This window comes from Rhinolophus sinicus, linkage group LG11 (genome assembly GCF_036562045.2).
Source record: "Rhinolophus sinicus isolate RSC01 linkage group LG11, ASM3656204v1, whole genome shotgun sequence".
NCBI classification, from domain to species: domain Eukaryota; kingdom Metazoa; phylum Chordata; class Mammalia; order Chiroptera; family Rhinolophidae; genus Rhinolophus; species Rhinolophus sinicus.
The window spans coordinates 539,366-547,632 of record NC_133760.1 but is presented as its reverse complement, the minus strand read 5'-3'; positions in this window follow the sequence as shown (position 1 = coordinate 547,632).

Below are 8,267 nucleotides of genomic sequence, written 5' to 3'. Positions count from 1 at the left end.
AAGGTACCTGGCCTGGAGTCCTGGGCTAGGCAGTTTGCATGCTCCGTGCTCTCTGGTCTCGTGCAATTCTTACAGAATCTTTGCAACGTGGGCACTGATGTTCCCATATTATAGATTAGCAAACCGAAGCTTGGAGGTGGCTAGTGACTTGCCCACGATCACAGGGGACAAAAGGCAGAGCTGGGATGAAGCAGCCTCTTTCTGGGGGATTGCCAGGGGTGGACAGCCATAGGTGACCTTCAGAGCCACTTAATTCAATGCACGATTCCTGAGCCAACTCCTCTGTTTTGGGGGCCGTCAGAAGACAGAGATAAGCTGTGACCCCACACATCCAATTACCTCCCCCAGAAAGAGCCTGTACCCTGCAGCTCAGATTTCTACTGGAATTTCTACAGCTCAGTTTACTTACCATGCCCCATGGGGGAAAGGAGTTTAGAGAAATATTCGGACACCCCTGGTTTAGAAGAAAAGAACACCAGCCTCAAGAGAAGGGGGCTGGAATTCACTCCATTGAGAAACGTTTGTTCCGCCTCTGCTCTTCCACCAGGAGAAGGATACAGCTGCGGACAATAATGGGAAGCCATATAAATTAAGCACTGATATTACAGACTCTAAGTGATTTGCAGGCATTGAATCAGTCTTCTGGGTCCCGTTATTAGCCCCATTTTAAAGATGTGACAATTGAGGCTGGGGGAAGTTAACACATGGAGCAGGTAGGACGTGGTAGTGGTGCAAATCACAGTGAAGGCTTCAGATTCCAGACCCTTGCTGTCTTCACTGCTTCTCTGTGCTTGGGTGGGTGGGTGAGGGGTTGTTTATATCCTAAACAAGGTAACTGAAAATAAACAACAAAAACAGATACTTTCAAAGGGTGAAAACAACTGTAAGATAATAAAATAAGACAGGGTTTTAAACATTGGAAGTATTGACATAGGGTGGGGGGCATGCTGTGCATTGTAGGAAGTTGAGCAACATCTCTGGTCTGTACCCACTAGATGCCAATAGTAAGGGATTATAATAAAAAGAATTCAGTTTGTTCCACCTCAAATCCTGTTCCTTACTGGAAAAGCCTTTTAAAGCTTTTAGCTTCTCTTACCTGCCTTTCTGTCTCTAAATAATAATTATCTCTTGGATGTGTCAACATTATGGATTTTTTTTCTCTGATAGATAAGGGTTTAACTCCTGTAGACCTCATTTTTCCCTCTCTTCCTCCCAATATAAATATTTTTCATTCTTCTATGGGTTAATCCTGTGACATTAAGCAACAGACTTACATTATGATTTCTTGTTTCAGAGGATATTATCTCCTTTTTTTTTTTAGCAGCTTTACTGAGATAGACTCCACATACCATACAATTCACCCACTTAAAGTGTACAATTCAATGGCTTTTAACTATAATCACAGAAGAGTGCAACCATCAAGTTTAGATCCATTTTAGAACATTTTCATTAACCCAAGGAGAGACCGCACTCCCCTCAGCCAGCCACCACTCCCAATCTCCCCACATAACACCCCAGCCTTGGGCAATCACTAATCTGCTTTCTGTCTGTATAGATTCTAGACACGTCATACAAACAGAATGATACAATATATGTTGGTTTGTTACTGGCTTCTCTCACTTAGAATAATGCTTTCAAGTTCCACCCATGTTGTAACTTATGTCAGTGCTTCATTTCCTTTTATTGCCAAATAACATTTCATTGTATGAATATGCTACATTTCACTTATCCATTCGATATTTGGCTAATTTCAACAGTTTGGCTATTATGAGTAATGCTGCTATGAACCTTCATGTACAAGTTTTTGTGTGGAAATGTTTTCACGTCTCTTGGGCACATCCGTACCTAGGAATTGCTATTCAATAGGTTTATCTTTCTGAGAAATGAGATAGCATCTCTGGACTTCATTTTGTAAGATAGAAACATTAGACCCCTTAATCACCCCTTCATCTCAGGGAAGGACCCTTCAGAATGAATGTCACAGACAAGTTATGGACCCTTTCAAATTTCCCAATTTGCTCGTGAATTCATCTCACATTAGCCAAAGTCTCCAATGGGCTTGACCTGGAGACCTAGAGACTGTAGACTCAGAGATACCGTGTTTCCCCAAAAATAAGACCTAGCCAGACAATCAGCTCTAATGCATCGTTTGGAGCAAAAATGAATATAAGACCCAGTATTATGTTATGTTATGTTATGTTACGTTACGTTACGTTATATTATATTATATAAGACCCGGTCTAATGTTATAGTAAAATAAGACCGGGTCTTATATTAATTTTTGCTCCAAAAGACACATTAGAGCTGATTGTCTGGCTAGGTCTTATTTTCGGGGAAACATGGTAATTCTGCTAAGCCCTTACTCCTGAGAAGGTCCTTCACCCTCTGATCCCATATGGTAGGTAGAACTCTAAGATTGCCCTCCGCTGGTGTACACACCCTGTAGAATTCCCTCCCTTTGAGTGTGGGCAAGATCTGTGAATAAGATGGGGTGCCACCCCATGATTAGGTTACATTGTATGACAAGGTGAAGGGATTTTGCACGTGTAAGTAAGGTTCCTAATCATTGACTTGAAACTAATCAAAAGGAAGATCGTCCTGGGTGGGCCTTACTTAACCAGGTGATCTCCTTTAAAAGCGTCAAGAAGTCAGAGAGTCTCAAAGCAAGAGATCCTCCTGCTGTCGTGGAAGGAGCAAATTGACCTGTTGTGAGAAGCCACGTGGTGAGGACCTGAAGGTGGCAACTGCTGGTGAGAACATAGGGACGTCGGTCACAGCCACAAGGAAACAAACTCTGCTCAGCCTGGGGGCGCTTGGAAATGGGTCTCTCCCCAACTGAACCTCCTGGTGAGACATCTTGACTTCAGCTGTGTGAGATTCTGAGCAGAGGACCCAGTGGTACTGTACTGGATTCCCGATCCATGGAAACTGTGAGATAATAAAACATGTGTTTCTTTTAAGCCACTGTGTTTGTTGTAATTTGTTACACAACAACAGATACCTAATACATCCTGTAAATCACATTGCCCTGTGAAGGTCACACAGGGGCCACTTGGCCAACGTTGCTTTAAGGCCTCCCAATGCCTCCCTCTCCCTCACTCCCTATGTGTGGACCTCTCTCCCTCCTAGATCTCTTTCATATCCATACCCTTCTCTCTGTCCTGCTCTTATCTGTGCCACCAGCCTATACCACTGGTTTCTTCCAGTCCAATTTTCACATGGCCCCTACAGGCTTTTTCTAACATTCAGAGCTGACCCTGTCCCGCCTCTGCTCCAAATTCTATGGCACCCTACTGCCCTCAGGAGAAAATCTAAGTTCCTCACTTATGTTCCTTGCCAAGAGCACCAGTCATGTCTTATGCCACCACCCCGGTGCTGCCTCCAGCAAACTGGAGTCATTTCCCCCACTACACTCAGCTCCTTCATGCTTCTGAGGTTTCTGAGTATGGCTCCCTTGCCCAGAATCTCCTTCCATCTCTCAGCCATACAACAAAGCTCTGCCTTCTCTTGAAGATTTGAAGTACATGCTCCTTTCTCTGGAAAGCCCTCCCTGACCTTCCAAGGCTGCATCAGGCGTTACAGCTGTGCTTCCACCATGCCCTCTATTGCCCCCATTAGAGCACAGTCACCCTGCATTGTGATTGGTGCATCAGTCGGTCTCCTCCAGCCAAATAGGAGCTGTTCAAGGACAGGCACAGGTCTGGTTCACTTTGGTGTCCCCCAGAGCCCAGCTCTGGTAGACAGGAAGCCTCGGTCCACAGGTGCTGGATGGAGGGAGGGAGGGATGGATGGATGGATGAAGGAATGAATGAAAGACTCAGGGAACGAGTGGATACAGATTCTGAGGTTCCTACCCGCTAGCAGTCAATTACAACCTCTTGTCCCTGACCGACCCCGCTCCCCAGCTCACATCCTGAATGTGCTGTTTCCCAGGTGCTCAAGTGTTTGTCATCAACAGCAGCTGGGCCCTTTGTGTTTTCTCAAGAGGAACAGAGTGGTGGTGGTGTGTTTTCCTGCTGTACCAGGAAGAGAAAATCAGCGTTTCTAAAACGTCCTCATTCAGGGTGAAGTGGAAATATTCCAGCACTAAGGAGTCTGGTGGCTTGGGTTCCAATCCTTGCTTTTCTTTGCCTCCCTAAAAGACCCAGAACCAAACCCTTGTTCTCTCTGCATCTCCATCCTCTTGTCTGTAAAAGGGAATGGGGGTGAAGTTAGTGATCTCCCTCTGGATGGCATATTCTGCTTCAAAATCACACATCCCAGGAATTCTGGCAGGGCTTTCTGGGTGTCTGTGAAGCCCCTGAAATTATGTACCAAGTTTTGTGAATATGAGTATTCTCTTCTGGGGGTCCATAGCTTTGGTTTGATTCACAAAGGGACCCCTCAGCCTTTACAAGTTAAGAGCCGCTGCTCATAAGTCAACTTAGGAAAATCTCATTTGTGTTAATAAAACTAAAGGCAGAAAAACAAACAAGGGAGAATATATAAATGCATAGATGTTGTCTAAAGCAGGTTTTTCTCAACCCCAGCACATGCGGGACCAGGTCACATGTGGGACCAGGTAATTCTTAGCGGTGGGGGCCGTCCTGTGCATCGTAGGATATTTAGCAGCATCCCTAACCCACTAGATGCCAGTAGCATCCTCCCCCTCCCCCCAGTTGTGATATCCAAAAATGTCCCCAGATATTGCCTGATGTCCTCTGGGGGCAAAAACACCCCACGTGGAGAAACACTGGTCTAAAAGAAGAAACTGATAACACTTGTTCCCTCTGGGAAATAAGACTGGGATTGAGAAGAGGGAGAGGAAGAGAGTTACTTCTTTCTTTGTACCCTTCTCTCTGCTTAATTTGAAAATCACAACTTAAATTTATAATAAAAAATGGATTTACTGTTAAATTACAGTAGTTCCGCCCATCTACGGTTTTGCTTTTCACTGTTTCAGTTACCTGTGGTCAACCTTGGTTTGAAAATATTAAATGGAAAATTCCAGATATAAACAATTTATAAGTTTTGAATTGCATACCGTCCTGAGTAGTGTGATGAAATCTCTCACTGCCCAGCTCTGTCCTGCCCGGGACATGAATCATCCCTTTGTCCAGCATCTCCACGCGGTAGACACTGCCTGTTAGTGACTTATTAGCCATATCGGTGATTAGATGAACTGTCGTGGTATCGAGATGCTTGTGTTCAAGTCTCCCTATTTCAGTTGATAATGGCCCCAACGTGCAAGAATAGTGATGCTGACAATTCAGATATGCCTAAGAGAAACCGTGAAGTGCTTCCTTCAAGTGAAAAGGTGAGTTTGCATTGGAAAAAACATTGTATATACAGAATTCAGTACTATCTGTGGTTTTAGGCACCCACTGGGGGTCTTGGTATGTGTCCCCCAGGGATAAGGGGGGACAACTGTACCTCCACTCAATGGACCACTATATGGTCATTGAAAAAATGAGGCAAATCTCTACTTCTGATATATTGTCTCTGTGACATACAGCAGCAATGCTTGAACCCTTTGGTCTCGGGACCTCTCTATGCACTTAAAACTTTTAGGGGACTCCAAAGAGCTTTTGTTTATGTGTATTATGTCTATTGATATTCAACATATTCAAAATTCAAATGGTGATTTTAAAATATGTATTCATTTAAGTAAAATAATAAACTCATTGCATGTTTACATAAGCAACTTATTTTAGTTAAAAATAACTATATTTTCCCAAATAAAGTGGTGTTGGCTTATATTTTTGAAAATGTACTCAACATTTGGTCTCATAGAAGAAAGTTGATTTCTCATATCTGCTTCTGCGTTCAATCTATTGTGTTATCATCTATCATGAAACTCCCCAAACCTTCTGAACTTATCACACTCATGAGAGACTAAGAGTGAAAAAGACAAACAATATTGTAGTGTGACTATAAAAATGGCCTGGACCTCGTGGACCCCTTAAACACATCTCAGGGATGCCCAGAGTCCCTGGGCCACACTTGGAGAACCACTGATATGTAGTATTGTGCTGTACATGAACTGAGTGCAAAACACTGTAAAAATGACGATAGACAAATAGATGGAATTATGTGGCTTCAATATACATGGAGGTATACAGCTTAGTGGTGAAGCATGGCAGGCTCAGGAGTCTCCCAGGGTTCAATCTTAGCTTGACCACTGACTAGTTGTGTGACCAGGAGAAAGTTAATTAACCTCTCTGTGCCTCAGGATCTCATTTATAAAATGCGGATGATAATAAAAGCACCAACCTCCTTGGGTTATTGGATGTAAAGTGCTTAGGACTTGAATGCAAAGTGGCTGGCACATAGGAAATGCTCAATAAATTATGAAACTAATTTATGCAAAGTATTGTTATTAAGCAGCCTTGAAAACAGTAAGGTAAAGTTACATAACTGATATTAAGTGATCTCCATAATACATTGCCATGCAAAATTAAAAGGTACAGAAATGTGTGCATACTATGATAAATGCTGTGTCAAATAAATGTGCACATATATGCTACATATTCACCTGTGTGTGGATTCAAACACATGCAATATATGCTTCAATATGCATATGGTATTCTTGAAATTATATAATACATGACAAAATGATAGTATCTCAGGGGGAGGGTGGTTTCTAGATGTCAAGAGGTCAGAAGTAGGACTTACTTTTCACAGCATTCCTTAAAAACACACAAATTTTTAACTATGAAATCCCATTCAATTTCCAAAGTGTAAAAAGCAAAGCAAAGAAACAAATAAAAAAACTAACTTGATGTTTTCTGAAAAAGAACTTTAGGACTTTAGGTTATGTTCTGGACAAAATCAGCAAACTTGCAGCGCTCACACCAAGACTGCCCATCCTGCCGGCTAAACAGACAGCAGCAATTGATCAGAAAGGCCGATAGAACTAATTGACGGGGGACATCACTTTGCACTGAGCAGAAGTTCAAAAACCCTTACCAACAGTGTGCTGCGGGCAGCCACTAAAAATTGATTAATCTTTACAAAGAAGCTGAAACATATTTGCCAGCCTAAATCTCAAGCATGACTGCCAGAAATTCCTGAAATCATTGAAAATGACTCAGAATATTTCCCCCAGGGAGTCAGATCCTGCTGAATCTTAATTCTTTCCTGCTAACCTAGCCCCCACTCCAACTCTCCCTGTTCCAGAAGGATTTGAAGCCCTTCCTTATAGCCCATCCCCCTTCTTTGTTACAGAAAAAGAAACTGAAGCCCCAGAGATTAAGACTTGCTCAAGGTCACAGAATGAGTTTGCATCAAATTCCTAGTAGTGAAATACAGCAGCTAAAAGACTAGACTTGGGTGAGACAAGCCTGGGTGTGAGTTCTTCTTTTGCATCTTATCAGCTGGGTGACCTCACCTCCCCAAGTCTGTTTCTCCGTCTACAAAATGGGGCTACGTGGAATGCCTAGGTCACAGGATGCCTTGGAGAATCCAACAAGCAAGTAGATGGGAAGTGTTCAGCATCGTGTCTGACACCAAATGACAACTTGATAAATGTGGTTGTGGCTGAAGTTGTTCTGAGTGTCCCAAAGAGGCTAAATCATGACAGGGCAAAGAACCCAAGGGCTAGCTAGCACTGTATTTGCTTTTCAATACATCTCAAGAACAAGTTCAAGCACTCAGGCTGTTTTCAGTCCCTCAGTGTAAAGGGTGAGGTCACAGATCTGAGCCCACTGTGTGTGTGTGTGTGTGTGTGTGTGTGAGAGAGAGAGAGAGAGAGAGAGAGAGAGAGAGAGAGAGAGGTGGAGAGATTGAGAGAGTGAGAATTCTTACACCAGGGCTGCTCATGAGATCATGCATGGGAAGAATGTGTGGCAATAAATGGTAACAATTAATTCTCAACAGTGACTGAGCCAACTGTTAGGAGAACCCACTGCTCCCTCGAGGCTCCCGGGCTCTGCCAATTTCTATCTGTGTGACCCTGATGGAGTCATTTGACCTCTACACCCCTAGCTGCAAAGTGAGTCCAGTAAACCCAACATGTAGGCTTGGGGAGAAAATTAAATGAAGCAGTGAACGTACTAGAAGGAAGGTGAGTAATAGTAACAGTACTCTAAGTGGTCAGAGTAATACCAAGAGTTAATTTTTATTGATCCTGACCCTGTCATTTGCTGTCCTACATGCTTTACATGGACTGAATTATAAAGTGCTGCTGTTAATAATGATAAGGATTAAGCAATTTAACAAACACCAATCTACCCTTGTTCCCTGACCCTAGGGATAGAGACCTAGACCCAGCCCCCAGTATCCAAAGC